Source organism: Triticum dicoccoides, chromosome 5B, assembly GCF_002162155.2.
Source record: "Triticum dicoccoides isolate Atlit2015 ecotype Zavitan chromosome 5B, WEW_v2.0, whole genome shotgun sequence".
Classification (NCBI taxonomy): Eukaryota; Viridiplantae; Streptophyta; class Magnoliopsida; order Poales; family Poaceae; genus Triticum; species Triticum dicoccoides.
The window spans coordinates 587851705-587872693 of NC_041389.1; the positions used below are offsets into that span (position 1 = coordinate 587851705).

Genomic DNA, 20989 nt, shown 5'->3' on the forward strand with positions numbered 1-20989 from the left:
CCCTCTCTCTCTCTGCTTTTTCTTCCTCTGCCATGTTACTTAGCAGTAGTGTAGATGTTAATTAGTACTAGTGTTCATAGATAATGATTTTTAGTAGTAGTAGTAGTAGATGTTAATTAGTAGTAGTGATGGTATTAGTTAACTAGGTCAGTATGGTTAATAGTAGATGTTTTTTAGTTAGGGTAATAATAGATGTTAATTAGTTCAGTAGGGTTTAGTTTTTGAATTGAGTTTGTTTAACTAGATGTTAATTAGGGCAGTAGGGTTTAGTTTAGAGTAGAGTTTAGTTCAGTAGTTAACTAAATATAATCTATATTTGGTTTTTGAATTGAGTTTGAGAGAGCATGAGATTTGTGTAGATTTTATTGAAGTGTCAAACACTAGGAGATGCAAATTTGAAGTGGTCAGGATATATGCAAATTCCTCAATTGTGTTTGCACATGTTTATCTACTGTTGTAGTTTCTCATGTACATATTCTTAAGTGGTCCTGTTATATGCAACATAGAAGTGGTTCGATTGTGCCCAAGTGGCCTTTTGTTGTTTCCAGGGAATGAAGCGAGTGGCCTATGTTTTGCCGGAATGTTGATTCATTTCCGTTCTGGCAAATTTCAGGTTCTCGATTTGTCCACTTTTTAGCAAAGGTCATGCCGAAATTTTCCGTGAATTCGACATGACTTGTGCTACAAACTAGGACATACCGAGTACAAACTACAGACTGAGACCGGCGCCGAGACTGAGACCGGTGCAGAGACTGAGACCGGCATCAAGACCGGTGCTGAGACTGAGACCTGCGCTGAGACTGAGACCGGCGCTGAGACTGAGACCGGCATCGAGAATGGCGCTGAGACTGAGACCGGCGCCGAGATTAGCGGAGCCGGTATAGAACCAAAAGCAAAGAGGCAACTACTTCCTAACAGGCTTAGAACTACTAGACTGGTGATACACGGAGGTGGACGACGGCATTTTTGAGCTAAACGCGCCAGTGGAAGCACGCGCGTGCTACGGCAATCAAATAGGTTGCATCCTACGGACAACCTCCACCATCAACGATGAGAAACTATAGAAGATAGATAATATGAGGCCCTCCCTCCTAAATAAATTACACCAGATATTCTTGTTCCCGGGCCGGAATGAAAAGGATTATAAAGGTCCAAATAAGGAACCGGCAATGAAGAAGATAAACAAACACACCATGACCAAGTTTAGCAACGCGTTGGCCACCTGGAAAGCAAGGGTGAAACATCAGATCGTCAACAAAAAGGAACCCTACTCCGAGATTGTAAAGGATAATCCGACAATCATGGAAGAGCACTTTGAAATATTCAAGGCGGCTTGCGAGGCCGAAGCTGCCAAGAAGTGCTACACCAGGAGTATACAACGGCTGGCCGGAGTGTCAGACCCATGTGTACTGGTTTCCGGTTTCCGAGCGGCGGCCAGTAGTTAGTTTAGGTTCATGCTAATGCGAGAGAGGGATACGAACTCATGTACTGCATAGTTCCGCTCTCACTCATAGTGATAGCTCTTCTCGCATATATCATTGTTTAGATGGATGACGATGTAGTTACAAGTAATCAAGACTTGTATCACTATTTTCGAGATGATGACGAGAGACCACTTTGTGTTGGATGATGATTATGGTGATGACATGATTTGATGAGACTATTTGTATGTATATGCTATGATTACATTTGTATGTGTATGATATGCTAAAATATTATTGTATAAAGCCTATTAAAATACAAAACAAATATGCAGAAAAAAAAATAGAAACTAATAAAACTAGCAGTAGCGAGGGGAATAAAGTTAGCAGTAGCGCTCCCTTACCAGTAGCGCTTCCTGCTAAAAAGCGTTGCAGAAAGTAGCAGCAGTGCTCTGCACTAAAGATCGCTACTGCTAGCCATGTATAGCAGTAGCGTGGGATGACACGCGCTACTTCTATATGTTAGCTGTAGCGCCTTATCAGTAGTGCGGCATCCCGCACTGCTGATAGGAAAAATACCCGCACTATTGCTAGGGTTTTCCCTAGTAGTGGGAGGTCATCTTATGCGCCCTTAAGGTCCCACATGGGGTGTGAATGAGCTTGGAGAGGGGCCAGGCACTGTGTCAGGAACTCCCGACTGATGATGGCCCCTATCAGCGCCTCGGAGCCCATGTATGCCTGCATCTTCTTCAAAACCGGTGCCGCCGGGGGTCGGTGAGATTCTCATGAGACCATCGATCCAGCTTCTCCGGTGGCCTAGCCGAGCGTGGTGGCTTCGGGCATCCATGTGGATCCACCTACGCCGGAAGTCGTCCACCTTCTTCCCAGCCTTCATGAACACGTTGCCGTCATGGAGCGAGACAAAGGAGACATATTCGGAGCACTGGTTTGAGTCGTGCGTCCAGACGGAGAAGAAGTGGCGGAACAGCGCAATAGAAGGCTTCACCCCCACGAAGGCCTTGCAGTAGAAGGCAAAGATCGGCAAGAGGGGGACGGAGTTGGGCTAGAGGTGAAGCGCATGGATCTGGTAGTGGTCGAGGATGGTGAAGAAGAACTTGGAGAAAGGCGGGATGAGCCCCGCAAAGATGTTGTGGAGGAAGAAGGGGAAGAATGTACCCGCCAAGGTTCCCCGCTCGGTGGAGCCAACCCGAAGCTCGGTCTCTCTCCCCTCGTTGTTGTTGCTCGCCGTCAGCAGGAGCACGGCGGCGAGATGCCCGGCTTCGGTGATGGAGGACGGGTTGAGGGCCGATGCGACAGAAGGAGCGGAGTGTGTGGCCGCACCAGCAAGCTTTGCTTCCTCGTCCCTCATTGGTGAGGGGCTCAGGAGCAAGTACTTGGTGGATCTGGAAGCGCTCTTGGCAGGAGAAGGATGAGATCTCGAGCAAGGCGAAGGGAAGGCAATGAAGGCTTGGCTGCGGAAGTTGGCCTTTTTGTTAGCCACATTAGTTGCCGAGGCAGCGTGGGGAAGCGGAGATGCCATGTCCCATCAAGAGCCACGCGTCGACTCGGTCCACAGGCGATTGGGGCCCGCGGTGCTCTGCACTTGACCTTTGGCTTCGCCTCGAAGCCAAGTGCGAGCGCGCCTTGGGCCCAGGGGCTACTGTCGGAGTTCTGGTAACCAGGGTACCCAGACTTGGTTGCCTACGGCCCACGGTGTGGCTCCATCGATGGCCTGGTACGGCCCATCTCCAACCACGACAAGGCAAGACCGTCAGGAAGGGCCAAGCCTCGCGACGTGGACGACATCAAGACCTCCTGAAGGAGAGGCCTCACCAGGCGGCCTCCTGAGGAGCGGAGATTTCTATGCAAGCCCTCACCTCATGAGGCTGGGGTGACACTAGCCATGATGACCAAGGCCAGGCGCGCGCTAGCGGGCGCAGAGCGGCAGGTTTCCTCTTTGGTACTAAGGAGCCAAGCGCAGGTGCAGAGTCCCAAGGAATCAGCCAAAGGTTGTTGTTTGCGTGCAACAAGACTAGGACCGCCAGAACGGCAGGATGGATTTCATCGCCAAGCCCACCACGACGTCATGATCAGAAGCTTTGTACGCGAAGACCACCTTTCGTCAGGATCAGATGTACTACTTGTCCCCTTTCAAAATTGGCCACTGTGGGATCCCTTCCCGCCTAAGTTTCGGGGGAAGAGGACCGGGGCCATTATAAATATAGCCTAGCCACCACCATAGAAGGGATCGGACCCCCAAATACCGAATCCCTAGAGCTCATCACAAGAACGAGCCTCCTGAGGCTGTCCTTCCCCTTATACAAGTTCATCCTCAGCCCCCGCGAGGCTAATCCACCACAAAGCAGGAGCAGGGTTTTACACCGCAAGGTGGCCCGAACCTGGGTAAATTGTCGTGTTTGTTTCCTTCCTGTTCATCGAGCTAGGTCGTGAGACCAGCGAGTCGGTCGGCTTGAGAGGTTGAGTTCTTCGCACACGCCCCTGAGTTCGAACCTTTCTTAGGTCTGCGGAGCTCGGAATCCGACAAACACCGATTCTAAATTTCGTTCCCATTTTATCACTTCTGATCATTATCTGAGCTAAAGGTGTTAAATGGCATGTGAAAAGACAATTTTACCCATCGCACTAGTATGTCGCCATCTTTTTCCAAGCCCCCTCCCCCTCCCTCTTCTCCACCCCAAGTGGCCCCCTCCTCATTTCTCTTCCCCTCCAAGGCGAGCATCACCCCCGAGCATGGTAGTAAGCAAGGCGAGCACCAATGCCAAGAGGCTGTGATGGCAGTGGATCTGGATCAAGGTCCTCCATTAAGCTAACAATGACACTCCAAGATGGTATGAGGCAAAGCCTTTTAGTCTTGTTTAGCTCAACCGCACACTGTACATAAGAATCCCTACGAGGAGTTAACAACGAAGCTGATGAAATGGTCTTGATACGAATATCTTTCATCTTGCTCTCCGGTGGGTCCTCTTCTTTGTAAAGGGAGGTGAGGACGTTGGGTCCATCATCGTTGGCTAACGAGCATGTGGGTTCTCCTCCTGTGAGAGGGTGATCCACGAGTACCCATGACCACTGAGGTAGGGTTAGGTAAAGGGCTTTTGGCTCAATGAATCCAATGGTGGTGGCAATGCCGATGAAAAATAGCCCCTCCTCCCCATGCTCATGCGCCATCTCAATGGTGGTGGGCATCTCATCTTTTTTTCTTAGTTTGAAAAGTTTCAGGTTCCTTGGAAAGGTCGTTGAGGAGGTAACGACAAATGTGTTGTGGTTTTTGGTTCACCAGCCTCGCTCCCCACATGGCTGCTACCGCTCTTGAGTGGTCAGGAGGCTCGTGAGAGCGCATATAATAAGAGGCTTATAGATATAGCATGCTTGCATGTCTCCTTTGTCTATGTAAAGGACAAAACCAAGAAAAATGTGCCCCAAAGTAAACAGAGTAAATGCAAAGGGAAGAGAAAAAAGGGAGAAGGAGGAATAGATGGCCAACCTTATTACCAACTCATTCTATGACATGGCAACATTACTTTAGCCTATATAAGAGTCCGTTGACGCATCGATGTTAGCATCATTGAGAGGGAAAATGAGCAAGAATGGGCACAACAGATGGCGGCAGGTGGCTACCGGGATGAACTCATGTTGATATAAGTGTGCGCCCATGATAGACTCGATTTCTAAAGTTTCATTAATATTTGTTTGTAACTAAGAAAAAGTATGCACTAGTGATTTCCCTCGCCAGGTCTCGAAACCAGCATGATCATGTGCAAGAATGTCCTAAGCATCTTCTTCTCATCAATAACGAAGAGCATCCTCACACAAATACCTAATTCTCCAACACATTTGAAGTGTGGTATGTGTTGTTCATCATGTTCTCCTCACGAAACCAGGCTCGAGTGATGCAAGATTGGTATAAGTTATCGACTCTAAAGAAGGTCATGACTTCCTCTGTATTTTCATAAGATAAAGGCACACGCTGACACCATAGTGGTCATTGACACGCCCCTCGATGACAAAGATATGGTGGTACATGATCACTGGACTGGGAGCTAAGTGTGATTATTTTTTCAAGCCGATGACCAATCATAATATTGATGTGGTAATCCACAATTATTTTACTATGCTTGTAGAACTTTCAAGCTAGTCTTGGACATAAGCGACGCGCCGGAGTTAAAGTCCTCCATCAACAACTTCCTGCAATAGTCCAACGGGCATAGTGTGGTTTATATGCTACTTAGCCAAGACTTATAAATTTTCTTTCAGTGATTATACACATGCAACATCTTCACCTCTTGAACCAGCACAATTATGTTTGGGGGTTGCCCTCACATCTATAGGAGGTATTAAACATTACATAAATTTCTCAAGTATTGCAGTCGCTATACATGGACTATTTGCTCAAGGAAAGAATGGTGTTGAGCAATGAGCATGCCTTTTACAATTTCCAAGCACATGTCGAAAAATACCTCAACACCAAAATTTTCTCAATTCGTTCAAATTAGGGTGAAGAATATCATAAGTTGCATCGACACTTCCAACAAAGTGGGATCACACACATTTTCTCGTGCCCTCACCCTTTGCTCAAAACGTCATTTTCAAAAGCAAGCACTTGAACATTATTGAGGTTGGACTTTCCCTCCTTCCTCATGTCTTTCTCTTGTTTTTTTTGGTGAAGCTTTCCCTTATGGCATGCTACCTAATGAGTTGACCCAACAAACTTCTGCAAAACAACAACACATTATACAATTTACTTCTATTAAGTATGTTAGCTTCTTACTTTTGCAGCATAGGGACAATATCATATGAACAGAGAGTCTATGATTGATCGTGAACAAGCAAACATTACAAGTGCATACCCGCAAACCATTTCAAGGAAAGATGTGGAGATATGCCAAAACAATAATTAGGTGGGCTAAATCATCCTAACAGGAAGCGTCCAATCGATCAGGTGATTATTAATGTTGGTACTTCTCCCACAAGTCTTCTAAAGAAAAAGAGATGTACAATATGATCATACCCTTCGTGAATACATGTGAAGCTCCTAGTGATGATAATAATTTGAAGTGTCTGAAAGATTTGAAGCTTGTTTTCTTCTTAGTGTGTGGCCCATCATCGAGGAAACAACTTCAAATCTTTCTAACCCTTCAAATTAGTAGCATCACTAGGAGGGTTGGTTGTATTGATGAGGTATATAATCAAATTCATACTTTTTTTCTTCATAAAACATTTAGGAGAATACCAACATTCTTAGTTGGTGCATGATCGATTGATGCTTCTCATTCAGTATCCACATTGTTTCTTGAGAGGAGTCGTGGGAAAGCACTTAGGCCCTGTACAATGTAGGTACTTAAGTTGGTGCTTCAATAAGAAAACCATTTTGTTGCCAGCCTGCTTAGCACAGGTGCTTAGGACGAGGCACATAAGCAAACTTTAGCTCCCGGTGCTAGCCGGTGCTTTCCCTTCTGTGAAACTACAGTTAACTCGGGTCCACCTTAATTAAAGCAACTTAGACACCCGTATGAAGCACCTAGCATTGTAAGGTACAAAATTTCTGAGAGACAACTTCTCTCTCTCTCTCTCTCTCTCTCTCTCTCTAAGCACCGCTGCCTGAACACCCAGCATTATATAAGGCCTTACATTGGTAGGCGGTTCATGATTATTTAGAGGCTTTCGATCATATGATATTTTTGTGTTTTGAGAAAAGGAAAACATATAACATATTCAATGGAGGTAACTATTATAGGTGGTGAAGAACAAACAACACACGTGTTGTTCCGTCACTAGAAGAATTTTTTTTCAAGCATCGTTGATTCTAAAATAAGAATAATATTAAGGCCGTCTAGAATTTTGCTTTTGTTCTCTTCATGAATCCCCAGAGCAACAACATAGCAAGTACCAAAACACTCACTAGTGTGATTGAGGATCATTACCAAGTCTGAATCTTGTTTTTTATCAACCCTCTTAAATTAAGCAATACTCTCGTTTGTACTACACTAATTTGAAGGCTCCAGCTCATATATGTGTGTGTTAACACTATTTTTTGTTCATTCCAATCATTAATGTACCATCATATACCTATATAATTTCACCCCCAGCCGGATAGGGATGGCAAGACATGCTTTCATGTTATGGTAAGCTACTCATTCACCCAAAAATTCTCTAGTGTCCATAAATGCATTGGTAGAGTAAGACGCCCAACTTCACCTTTGGCTGCTAACGAGTTTGAAAAGGCTGGATATGCATAATGTATAGACAACAAATTAAAAATATTATTATTTTGCTAATATGAATACTTAGTTAGAATATATGAAGTAAAGAATAGTGGCAATAACACTCACTTAGATACTTACTTCGTTCATGCCCAACCCTAGTTGGTAGAAATATCCGGAGTTCCCTGTGAATTGATGGAAGAACTCATCATTTCGAAAGATTATTTCTATTTGATCAAGGTAAATTTCAATGTGTTTGAAGGAACACTTCTAGTCTGGGTCATGAAGAACGCTCCTATATCCATCGTCGGAGAAGAACAAAAGCATCTTTAACATCAAATGTGTTTGATATATGCACCGATGTATCTAGATATCACAAACCCAATACGGCGGCCGACTATCATGTAAAAATAATAGAAAATATGCACATGACATGACTAATTATCATGTTAACTATTGTAGTACAAAACGTATGTGGAGTCAGTTTGAGGTGTTAGCCCGTCATAGAAAGCACGCAACAAAGTCACTATCTACATTCTTGATGCTCGGTGTGTATTGCATTAATAGCTCACACTGAATGAAGAGTGTTGCCATAAAATGGCAAGTGGTGAAAGTATAAGGATTCATTATGCGAATTGGAAGAACTCCTCCTGGAAAACTTACATAATGAGATGAAAGCAAAAGAAATAAAAAGGACAAGTGCATCATTCATGATGGTTGGTAAAGGCATAACTATTGTATCAAGGAGACCCTTATCATATACTCTTTTTTTCTAAATCCACATGTAGTTTCAGCAACACATCTTGGTATGTACGTACAATCCGAAGAACAAAATTAACGTAAAATTTGCATGTTTATAAATACTTACTTGTTGAATCACCACGATGAGCTCTTTCGGTCCCTGGTTATTGGCCAAGGAGGATTCACCACATAAAGATCATCTTTGATGTCGTTCTTCAGGCTAAAATGGTATCTACCTTGGTGTACCATGTGAAAGAGGGTGGGGAGTTTGCTACATCACCAAATCATAGCCATGATACCAACTAGTTGAATTTGTCACCTTTGGATGCACATCATTGATTTATGGATTGGATCTTCGCCTTTGTTTTTGGATCCACTATGACCACCTCTTTATTGTTTGGGATCAGTTAATTTTTTATCAAATGTCTCCTTCTCATCGCCCTTAAACGACGTAAGGGTTACACGATGGTGGGTTCTCATAGTTTCACGCCAAACAAGTTAGGATGTATAGAGGCGGTGTAGTAGACACGTGCAAATCTCACCTGAGAGGCACATAGAGTACGTGAGGCATGCATTGTATCTAAAGGATGAATTTACATGCCAGGAAGGGCGTCCCATGAATGCCTTGCCTGAGGCATCGATGTTCCCCATGCAATAGTGTGGGCCCTAAGCCGACGTGTTGGCAATTTCCTTGCATGGATGTTGATGTCAAGGCCCTTATGCCTCCTCTTCCTACCACCCCTTTTATTTCTTAATTTGCATCAATGTTCAGCAACATGACTTAGTATATACATATAATCTAAAAAGCAAAATTAATGAATATAATTTTGAGGTCCCTCTTGCTAGAAATTATTTTACCTTGGTGCGTCACCCCAAAGTGGGTGGCGCTTTATCACCTAGTATATCACATCTAGGACACCAACCAGTCAAATCTCTCACCTTTGGATGTGTGTCACCATTTGTGGACCAGATCTTCATCATTTTCTTTATATCCATTGTCTTCCGCCATGAACATTTATTTAGGATCCCATAACTTCAATGGAGGGAAGAACACATGATGATAGGTTGTGGAGGTTTAGCAGTATCAACACGAAACGAATTAGGGTGCACATCGGAGGTGAAGTGGATGCGTCTAGACCTCACCCAAGAGGAACATGGAGTAGGGGAAGCAAGGCCAGATCTAAAGTGGTGGTACCGATGGGAGGGGGGTATGGATGAAGGTGGAAGCGAAGGAGAAAGGAGGGTTGGCGAGGAAGAGGGATGGCGATGGCAGCGGGGGAGGGGTGGAATGATGAGAAGAATGACTATTAGGGTTGAGTTTATATAGAAGTGGGGTTTGAGAGGAAAGAGCCATCACCGTTTGATATGGATTCGATTGTGCTAATTTCTTTAATATAAATCTGCAAAATAAATTATTTGAGTGCTACGTAGTAACTCCTATTTAATAGACATGAGATTTCCCAATTAAAGCGCAATCACCACAATAAGCCTCTTACTATTTCTCGGGAAAAAATGTGTTCTTTCAATTTCGTTAAAAATATTATTTTCTTGCCAATAGGAGTATTACCACTATGAAAGGAACAAACATTGGTCCTTTTTTTTAGAAAAAATGTCTCTAGCACCCCACATGGTTGTTCAAGAAATTTTGACATTACAGTTTTGATGTTAAATAAAACCTCCCAAATACCACACCAATGCCAAATGATATACTCCTAAGTCAGAAGTATATGTTGGCAATCATCCGCCAACGACATGCTTGTCCTCTTGCCATCCTCCATCTCCTTGTCACTGAATCAATTGTCGTTGTTGGTTCCCATGGCGCCCATGCTCTTCCAGAATCTTTGCCGCTGCCTATCCACTCAACCTAAAAAAACAAAAATTAATGATATATACAATCTAAAAAGAAAAAATTAATAAATAACCGTTTTTAGTTCTCGATAGCTAACAATTATTTTACCTTGGTGTACCACCCCAAAGTGGGTGGGAGATAGTGCTCCATCACCTGGTATATCACATCTGGGATACCAACTAGTCGAATCTCGCCTTTGGATGTGTGTCACCATTTGCGGAACAGATCTTCATCCTCTTCTTCAGATCCATCGTTTTCCGCCATGAACACTTATTTAGGATCACATAACTCAATGGAGGGAATAATCCATGATGGTGGGATATGAAGGTTTGGCAATCTCCATGCGAAACGATTTAGGGTGCATATAGAAGGTGAAGTGGGTGCGTGCAAACCTCACCAAGAAGAACATGAAGTAGGGAAGGCAAGGCGAGATCTAAAGTGGCAGCGCTCGTGGGTGGGAGGTATGGAAGCGAAGGGGAAAGGAGGGTTGGTGAGGAAGAGGAATCGCGGCGGCGGCGGCGAGGGATGGGAGAGGGAGGGTGGAATGATGAGAAGAATGGCTACTAGGGTTGAGTTTATATAGAGGTGGGGTTTGGGAGGAAAGGATCGCCACTGTTTGGTATGGATTTGATGGTGCTGGTTTACTTTTACATAAATCTGCAAAAAAAATTGAGTGGAAAATGCATAGTAACTCCTACATACTAGACAGGATATTTCCCGATTAAAGTGCAATCAGCACAATAAACCTCTTATTTCACAAGCAAAAAAAAACAATTTATTTTTTTCTTGTGAATACCGCTATGAAAGGAACAAACATTGGTCCTTTGTTTTAGAAAAAAGCCTCTCTAGCACCCCACATGGCTATTCGAGAAATTTTGGCATTAGAGAAATTTTGGCATTAGAGTTTCTAACATCATAACCTGAACCAGACTTAAAGTTGGTACGTACACTATAGTACTGTATTTCTTAGACGGGAAACTCAAACGCAGATTTTTCTTGCGTACAGAAATACTCGACCCATGTTTTTCTTCAAGGAAAGAAAAAACACTCAACTTGAATGCATTTGCTCACCGCCTCGTACCCAAAACAGGTAGGGCAGCGATCTGCGCCGGTGCACCGGCCCAACTGTTGGGCCGGTCGAGCCCGAACCGTCCGATGCGGTGCGCGCCAACCGTCAGATCTGCGTGCAAGTGTGTACCTAATGAACCGTTGCAGCAAAAAATGGAATGTATGTTGCAACTGTGCTAAGACGTGCCACAACGAGGAAAACAGGGGAGCTTGGATCCCCCCGCGTCTGCTCGTCCCCAACCCGCGGCGGCGGCGGCCGGATCCGCCGGTTTTTTGTTCCCCACGACCGAATCACCTCGAGGAGGGGCTCCCTCATCTATCAAGCTGCCTTGTACTTGCTTCAACCATGTCATACATCCGTAACGACCTCCTTGCCGCCATGGATTTGGGCTCGAGCTCCGCTGTCGTTCATGGCCGAAGTCCACTAAGGAGGGAAGACCCTGGTAGTAGTGGACCGGTGCTGCAACGGTACTACAACCCTGGTGTGGTCTTCCAAGATGCAGCACGGCATGGCCGGGATGAAATTGATCTGGTATGAATTCCAATTGCAACCCTAGATCATTTTGTTCACAAAAAAATATTGCAACCTTTGATGAGCATGGGATTGAAAAGAGATGTTGTCAACATGCTTGTGCTTGTTTTTTGTGTAATATTGCTAAGATGTTGTCAATTAATGCTAGTAAGATGTTTCTTCCTGCTGGCTGCTAATAAAATGTTACAAGCATGTGTTGCATTTGCTACATGCTATTTGCTGGATGTTGCATGCTGCATCCTAAAATGCTGCATGCAGGAATTGTTTTGGGGTTATGATTGCCATGTTGCGTCCACTTTTTTTGTTCGCGCTTTTTGCATGTTTTTTCACGAAGCAAAAAAAATGACTTGGGTGCTAATTTTGTAGCAGAATGTTGCTGTTGAGCCATCAATTTTCCTTGACGATGATATGCAAAATGTTGCGCATGAAGAAGAAGAATATGGAATTGATCTGAATGATACTCCCCAAAATGATAGTGACGATTTGTTGCAACTGAACACCGATGGTGTAGCTCCAAATCATGGCAATGCCCGTGTGGCTAGTGACAATGCCAATGGAAATGCTGCAACACTTGTTGATGAACCGGATGAAGATATATCATCACAGCCAGTTGTCCCTTTTGTTGGAATGGTTTTTGACAATGTTGAAGAAGCTCGGCGTGTTTACAATGAGTATGCCTCGAAGATGGGCTTTGGTACTCGCATTGTCACATCAAAACATAGTAGGAAAAGCAGCTCGGATCAGAAGTGCATTCTTATCTATAGAGTTTTTGAGTGCATACACTCACGGAAAAAATCCTTCGAAGAATGTTGGTGGTAGCATTTCTGACGGAGCTGCCACAAATGAGTGTGAAGATGTTGATATGAGCTATGCGAGTAACAAAAAATCTCCAAGCAAACAAGCTGGCATCTATATGGATGTGAGCGACAAGAGGAAAAGAAACCGGTTGGAGCGGTATGATTGCAAGGCTCGTATGGGTGTTAACCTCAAAGACGGTAGCTGGGCTGTGACAGTTTTTGAGGCCGATCACACACACCAGCTGATGTTGCAAAGGGGGCGTCGGAGATTTTGCCGCTCTCACAGAAAGATCCCAGATGCAGACATGCAATACATCACTTCACTGCACTACCGCAACATATCAACGGCTAATATGATGGGCTTGCTTGGAGATGCACGGTGTTGTGATCCGAGGAGTTTGCCGTATGTGAAGACTGATGTGACAAATGCAAGAGCAAAGCTGCGAAGGGGCCTGTCAGAGCGTGACTTGGAGCTGACAATCGAGTACTTTGAGAGAAGACAAGTGGAGAATCCCAACTTCTTTTTCTCGAAACTACAAGAAGATGGAGCTGTTAGGGCGCTTTTCTGGGTTGATGGGAGAACAAGGGCCCTGTATCCAAAGTACAAAGATTGTGTGTTTTTCGACACCACATTCTGCACAAATCGCTACAACTTTCCCTTTGCTCTGATTGTTGGCATTAACAACCACACACACACTGTTTGCTTGGGGTGTGCTTTGTTGCCTGATGAGACCATTGAAACTTTCAAGTGGGTCTTCCAGCAATGGATGTTGGCAATGAATAATTATCATCCGTTGAACATTATGACTGATCAAGACCAGGCAATGGCTACAGCCATCTCAATGGTATTTCCAGATTCAAAACACAGATGTTGCAAGTGGCACGCCTTCCGGGTTGCAAGGACAAAACTAGGGAAGATGCTGGGCAAGGATGAGCCTTTTGCAGAAGCATTTTATGGTTGCATTAATGGTTCAGATACCGTTGAGGAGTTTGAAGAATGGTGGAAGCAGATGGTCGAGTTGTTTGGTGTGGCTGATAAGAAACACCTCAAAAACATGTGGAACAGCAGGGAGACGTGGGCTCCTGTGTACTTTAGGAATAAGTTCTTCCCATTCACAGGAAAAACTGGACGCTCCGAGGGCCTGAATTCCTACTTCAAGACTTTAAATCATCATGGAGACTCGGTTTGGACATTTGTGCAACAGTTTGAGCTTTGCCAGGAGCTAATGCTTGATCTTGAAGACAATGCGGGCTTCATCAATGAAGCGATGAGGCCGCCACTCTGGGGCAAGTAAGTCCAAAGTCATGTAGCATTTTTTTAGTTTTCCAGTACAGTTTGGTTGCAGCATTTGAATGAAACATATGTAGCAATTCTTATTGATGTTGGAAGCTTTTTTGTTTTGCAGTTACAACATTGAAAAGCAGGCTGCAGATTTCTATACCAGAGAGGTATTTTCCAAGTTTCAGAAACTATTGGCTAAATCAACAGGCTATGGGCTGCAATACCAGCTGCAAGGGAATGTCGTCTGGTTTCGCCTTGTTGCAAATGATGGCATCAACCCTAAAGTGTACACGGTGCATGTTGCCCCTGAAGATCATACATACATGTGTAGTTGCAACATGTTTGAGATGTGTGGGCTGATCTGCCCACATATCATCCGTGTCATGGTGCACCTGAACGTGCAAGCAATACCTGCGAATTACATGCTTCCAAGATGGTCTAAGAGAGCAACCGACCTTGCACCTGAACCGGGCGATGGGCATAGAGCTATGCATTTCGGCGTCCCCACGACAAACACCCTAAAGTTTAACTCTCTTTGCCAGAAGTTTGGGAAACTTGCTTCTGATGCATGCTTCAATGATGAAGCTTATAGTTTTGTCTCTGGGCTAATTGATCAGGGCAGTGTTGGGGTTGCTGCGATTAAAGCTAGAGCGACCGATGGGGTTGCAGGAGACGAAGAATCCCAAGGTCGTGCAGCAAATGAACAAGTCTCAGGGGGTCCAAGTACAGGGCAGCAGGATCCACCCCCCGTAGGACTACGAAACCCACCAAAGTCAGCAAAAAAGGGGAGGCCAAAAGAAAAAGAGAAGGATAGGAAGCCACTAATTGAGCTTCGAGAAGATGAAATGAAGAAGAAAGCAAAGAAGGACGCAGCGAAAACGAAGAAATCTCCAAAGCCAATGGAAAAGAAGACTCCATGCAAATACTGTGAAGATGAGGATCACAATGTGAAGAACTGCCAACTCCTTGCCGCTTTTCTTGCTGCGAGTGCGAGCGCGAAAGCTCTGGGTGTCGGCCCAATCCTTACACTTTAGGATGTTTCGTGAGGGAAAAAAATGATGAATTATCTTGTAACACCCCATGTCTTATGAATGTTTGTGTTTTAGGATTGCAACATATTACTACATGTGTGGTTTCAAAATGCAGAATGTTGGTTTTTTAATTATGATGGTGCCAACTTCTATTTATTTTTTTTGTAAAATAGTACTCAATGATTGTTGTTACCACAGCTTGATTCATTTTTAAAAAGGAAACATGGTTGAAGCTTTTGAAAAGCATGGTTGCAGCTTTTGAAAAACATGTTTGAAGTTTTAAGGAAACATGGTTGTAGCTTTTGAAAAACATGGTTGAATCTTTTTGAAATTATTGATGAAGATTTTAGGAAACATGGTTGAAGCTTTTTCAAACAATGGTTGAAGCTTTTTTTAACATGGTTGAAGCAAAAAATATTTGTTGAAGCTTTTAGGGAACATGGTAGAAGCTTTTTAAGACAATGGTTGAAGCTTTTTTTTAACATGGTTGAAGCAAAAATAACAAGTATGAAAGGGAAAAAGCCTTGAATGATTTGATTTAAAGTGTTGATTTTGCTATGCAGCAAGAGTTTGGGAAGGAAGCTTATTTACATTATGCTTCCAGCAATAATATCACAGGGATGTAGCTAATTTGCAGGTAAAAATGTAGATTTTTGCCCTGCAACAAATCTAACAGAAGGTTGTAGCTATTTTTTGTAAGCTTCCAACAATTTGACTGTGACAATGCAGCATCCACATATTGTTTTCATGAAAAAGGTTTCGAGGGGAAAATTGCACAGAGATTCCCTTGAAACTTCTATGGATGAAGCTCATAACCAGCAAAACAATAAACGGTTGTCAATGCATGATCATGTTGGCAAGCAGAAGATCACATCCATTAAAACGGAAGAAGTGCTTCATCCAAAGATATCAAGTTATCATCGGTTTACATACCAAAAGAACACATATGTTTACCGAAGGTATCATTAGGGTACATATGAACGCGCACTACTCTAATACCATCAGAACGCTACCACCTCAGACATGATTCTAGACCTAACGAAAGAAAACGAGCTTGATCGTCTTGAACCCTCCCGCAAATTAAGCCGCCAACTCTTCCTTGAATGCCCGCTCCATTGGGACATTGTTCATTGGGTGAGTGCAAAGGTTGTGCGCCACATCCATGCGGTATTGCGCCACGTCTTCCTGTAAAAATGAATGAAAAAATTAAGCAAGTATGATACTAATTATTCTTGTGTTGCATGAGTATTGAAAACAAAGAAAGTAGATTGCAACAAAATGACAAAGAAAGTACCTGATTGAACTCTTTCATTGACTTCCCATCAAAGTTCTCCACATATTTGAGCCCGAAAAAGCCGCAATCACATCTGTGAGATAAAAAAATTTCTCCTTCATAGTTCCGATGCATAGTTGAAACAACAAATTGTTGAAATGGAACACATGATTGAAGCAAAATTCAAAAAGAAAACTCACAGATTATCTTGCTTTGGGTAATCCTCTAGGTCAACACGGGCGAAGGATCCAACATTGACATTGAATTAGCTGTACTCTTGTGCGAGGGCTGCAAAGTTTGTGATCTACAACCGAAAAACACGCACCAAAGTTTGAAAAAAATAGGATGAGGTGTGTGAAGATGACAACAGGGCATTTATGTAGATGAATCAAAGGGAAACAGAAAAAATAAAAATAGAGAGCATGAGCCTATCAGGTTATTGGCCTGCTTCTTCAAAGGAGATTGTTTCCCTTTTGAATGGATTGAGTCAAATACATTCCACTGCTTGTATAGCAAGTTTGCGCAAACAATTATCCAATGCTTTTCATGAACAATTGTGACAAAAAGCTGTAAAACACAAAAGAAAGGCAAAAAAGGTACTCAGAACATGTAAAAAATGTTACAGCCTAGTAGGAATGAACGTAAGCTTTCCAATGTTGTAACTGCAAACAAAAAAGCATTCAACAACAACTAGAATTGATACATATGTTTCAAAGAGATGTTGTAAACATCAATAATAATTGCTACATATGTTTCAAGGAAAAGCTACATCATTGGATCATGTTTTGAAAGTATTTGTGGTGTGAAACAAAAGTAGGCTCTCGAGAAACTTACAAGGTCATATTTATTCGCCTTGAACTTTGTCATAGCCCTTTCAAGCTCGGGTATGAGTTTTGCTGGTTGGAAGGTTGTTGGGTCTTGTTTTAGTAAGATCTACTTGAAAGACACCTCAAAATGGTTAGTGTGTGTTGCAACAAAAAATGTGAAGAAAAAAAGGAATGAAGCATTGCTTGTTTTTGCAAAAACTTACCCCCGCGTGGACTGAGAACATGTATTTCTTCAGATTAGTACCACTTGCTGCACGGGATGCTACGTTGTTCATCTCGATACATAGGGACATAACCTCATCATTCATATCCCCGCGAGGCTTGAAGCATACCAGGAATTTCTTGTATCCAATGTAAAATCCACCTATCTTGATGAAAGGTGTCCTGTTACCATAGATGCAACCGAATGAATCATTTGTTTCGAGCAGAAAAAAATAAAAAACAGAAAGCAAAAAGAGATAGGGCTTAGGTATCTCACACTTGTTCATTGGCATGTGATCTCCTCAATGGTTTCCCATGCTTTACATACTTCTCATACGTGGCTGCAGCTGCATCGACCTTTTGCTTCTTTGCCTTGGTATTTTTTACGGCTGGAACTTTGGCCATCCTCTTCTTCCTAGTGTTCTTGTCATGTGTGCTAGGGCCACTGCTTGCATCAACAATTTGCTCTTCTGTAGCGACCATCTTAGGGGTTGTAGCAAGCAACAAAAATGGATGAGTTTGCAAGGGATTGTACAAAATAGAATTTGCTGCGATCACACATATGTAGCGAAAAAATGACATGGAGAAAAACAAAAAGAAATGATGCAGGAGGAAGGAAGCATACTTGGGCTGTCATCATCGTCTGAAACAGGGAACACGGGGATGTTTTCAAATATGGGGCTGACTGCCCTCTTCTTGGTTATAGGCTCATCCGTGCAATGCATCATCTCGTACTCTTCGGAGCCCTTTGGGAACAACTCACAGGATGGCTCGTCGTCCCAAATGCCAGCTGTCGCACTCCTAGGTGCATCATAGAAGAGTGGGGGGCTGTGAGGTGAGACGTTGCCTTCCATATCGAAACTCACTCGTTGTTGCTCAGGAGTTTCAGCAGCCTCGGTTGCAACTTGTTGCTTCAATCCGGTGACTTCATCCTTGTTAATGCTAGGTGTTGTATCTTCAGCTTGAGCTTGAGCACCAATGCCAGCATTTGCAGCTTTACCATCATTCTCTTTTCCGCGACATTCGTCCATGATAGGTGCTTCAAAGGAGAAGTTGGGCTCACTGGTAGCTGTGATGGCGTCTCCAACATCACGAAGGAGGGCTGCCATCCGGTTGCACTGCAATCCCTTTAAACACTGTCCAAACTTGCCAACAACATCATCCACCTCCGATGCAAAAATACCCTTGTGCGTGTCGTAAAGCATTTGAAACTGAGTTGGTACCTACAAGAAGGCAAGTATTGAACATTTTAGTCATATGTATGGATGTAAAAGAAAACACAAATGTGGGTGTGGCACATTAGAGGTATGGATGAAGCGATAAAACAAGTAGGTATGATGCTGTGTTACTACGTATCAGATAAAGAGTGTGACTGTAGCAATTTACTGTCAACTATGTAGGTAGCAAATTAATGATATGGATGTAGCAAAACTATGACATGGTTGAAGCAAAGACAGAATGTAGTTGTAGCACACTAGACATATGGGTGTAGCAAAAAAGCATAGTATGTATGAACTTGAACAACATATGAAGCAAAAACAGAACATGGTTGTTGCACATCAACATGAAGGATGCAGCAAAATAAATATACACTTGCAACTGGGTATAATAAAATAATGCGAAGCCAAAGGTAAACAGGAAATGAATACAATGAAAAAGATAATGTACCCTTAGATCTTGCATGCTAGGGAATGATTGCTGCAGCCAATCATTGAGCGATGATGATAGATGTGGTTCAGCGTCAACATTTTGTTGAGCCTCATTTGATTGAGAGTCCTTTGCTTGAATTTCAGCACCTTGAATTTGGCTGCCTTGGCCACTAGTTCCTTGGCCACTAGGTGCTTCAGCACCAACTTCCTGTCCCACAAGTTGTGCTGCATAGGGGGTGTTGCACAAACTCCGGATCTAGGAAAACAAAACATGAGTGGCATAAATAAGAAAGCTTCCATAAACTAAATTGGAAAAGCAAAGATTGCTACATGGGTGTGTTAATACTCATTGACAAAGGAAAATACATAGGCGGGATGTAGCAAAATTACATGGGTGTGTTTCCCGTAGAAAGGTTGGACAAGAGTGAGCTTGTTTTTGTCAACTTTATCCAACCACTCAAAATCCTTTTGGCAAACAAAACGCATCCTTGGCACGGAATAATCAATAGCATGCTCATTTGGGAGGCCAGCCGGGATATCAACATGATCCATGTATATGATCTGCATGGAATGGAAAAAGGACATTAGCCAACAAAAAACATAAAGGCATGAAGGTTTCATGCAGCAAAGGGGAAATATGGAGGTATTTTGTAATGTTGCGTTGCATACCGCTAACATGGGAAGGCATGAAGCAATCTAAAACTCTTTTTCTGTGTTTGCTTGCATCCTCTTCTTCTCTTGAAAGACTCCAACCTCCTCCATAGCTCGTGCCAACAAGTGCTCATCCCAAGCGAATTCATGCACCAAAGACATATCTTCGAGGGAAGCAAGATACTCGAGATTCACCATATTGCCCGTGCCTGGGCACAAAACTGTTGCCAACGCAAGGAGTGCCCAAGTCCTATTTATCATAACCACGTCCTCCTCACTGCAACTAGTGAGCAACTTGACAACATGGGCGATTGGAGCCCTGTTCCCCTCCTTGTAGATGCTGCGAAGATCATGTTCATCACTCTTCTTTAGAAGCTTCACGGGTCTATCACCGGATGGCACGTTGAAAATCCTTTTCACCATAAGCTTGCTGAAGGTGATAGATTTGTTCTTGTGTTTGAACTCAGAGAGTACGTGATTCGTGTTCATCGCAACAAACTCAATGAGCTCATGGGGCACCTTGAAAGACCGGATGTCCAACAAGTCTCCAAACGGTCCCTCCCTTATGATTCTCTGTTTTTCCGGTGATATTTGCTTCCCAATCTGAGCCAGCCTTTTTGAGTTAAACCTTGACTTAAAGCCACATAGATTGCCTTTCTTCTTAATCTTCTTCTTAGCCTTCTTACTCCCCTCATTCTCACCAGAGTTACCTTCAACATCTACAAAAAAGGAAAAAACACAAGTCAATAAAACCATAAAACCATACCATCAGAAGTTAGGAAAAAACATACATGAACACCTAAAAAATTCTGACAAACCTATGAATTCAGGGATGTTGGGTTGCGCAGCAGAACGAGTAGTGATTCATTGGCAAAAATATATAGTGCATATCAGACATTTTGAAAGTCATACTTTGTAAACTATCAACAACATCTAGAATACCAAGTTGATTCCATTAGGTTCATCATGAAATGCATTATCATGTCATTTCTAAACCGACTCAACATCCCCATCAATTCTCCAAAAACAATAAGCTAAAAACATCCCTGGACCTCGATTAGTCAAGTACCTAAATCCCTTGGCGGCCAAGGAAAACCTGCTAATGATTGGGTCAGCAAGACATCAACATGTAGAAAGAGTTGTGGTTTGCTTCCCTGGATCAATCCAATTGATGAATGCTACCAGATTCAAATTCACCACCGCGCCAACTCCCTCTGCCCGCGGGAACCCCACCCCGGCCCCTCCCTCTGTCCGCGGGAACGCCACCCCGCCGCCTCCCTCGACCGCGGGAACGCCACCCCGCCGCCTCCCTCGACCGCGGGAACACAAACCCATCCTCGTCCGCGCCGGCGCCGGCGGCGGCCCGCGGCTAGCGACGCCCTAACCCTAAATCCAACGGGGGAGGGGAAGAAAACAACGAAAATGGAAAGCATTTGGGCTCGAGTTACC

General features: G+C 43.5%; 1 pseudogene; it reads right to left on the reverse strand.

The window, feature by feature from the left end:
- Positions 1 to 16066: 16066 nt before the first annotated feature.
- Positions 16067 to 20875, reverse strand: LOC119310209 (annotated as a pseudogene).
- Positions 20876 to 20989: the final 114 nt, after the last annotated feature.